Source organism: Paroedura picta, chromosome 3 (genome assembly GCF_049243985.1).
Source record: "Paroedura picta isolate Pp20150507F chromosome 3, Ppicta_v3.0, whole genome shotgun sequence".
In the NCBI taxonomy this organism is placed as follows: Eukaryota; Metazoa; Chordata; class Lepidosauria; order Squamata; family Gekkonidae; genus Paroedura; species Paroedura picta.
In genome coordinates, this window is record NC_135371.1 from 3,278,773 (window position 1) to 3,279,306 (window position 534).

Here is a 534-nt window from a genome sequence, read left to right on the forward strand (position 1 = left end):
CCCCTGCCTTTTTCTGCCTTCCAGGGAGGCGGGTTTTCTTCCAGGGGGAGAGAAGGACATGCCGAGGAAATGGAAATCTTTGCTCCTTTCCCCCGGCGGGAGGGTGACTTTGGCGTTTGCAGGGCTGCGGGAAAGGTGGGTGGAGGATTTGCAAAAACAGGGACGGGAGGGAGGATCGAGAGAGGGGCGGGGGGCGAGAGATGTGCATTGGCGGAGGGGGGGCTATTCCCCCCCCCTTTTTGGATTCCCTGCAACCAGACTGGGCTTCTTGTCTTCTGAAGGCAGGAGTAGTCAAACTGCGGCCCTCCAGATGTCCATGGACTACAATTCCCATGAGCCCTTGCCAGCATTTGCTGGTAGGGGCTCATGGGAATTGTAGCCCATGGACATCTGGAGGGCCGCAGTTTGACTACCCCTGGCTTAGATGGACCCCGCAGCCCGATCCAGCTGGGCTCGTTGTCTGTGCTTTCCCCTTAGCTGGCTGGATTTCATTTATTTTGCTGCTCCCCGGAGAAAAGTCTGCCCATGTTCTTC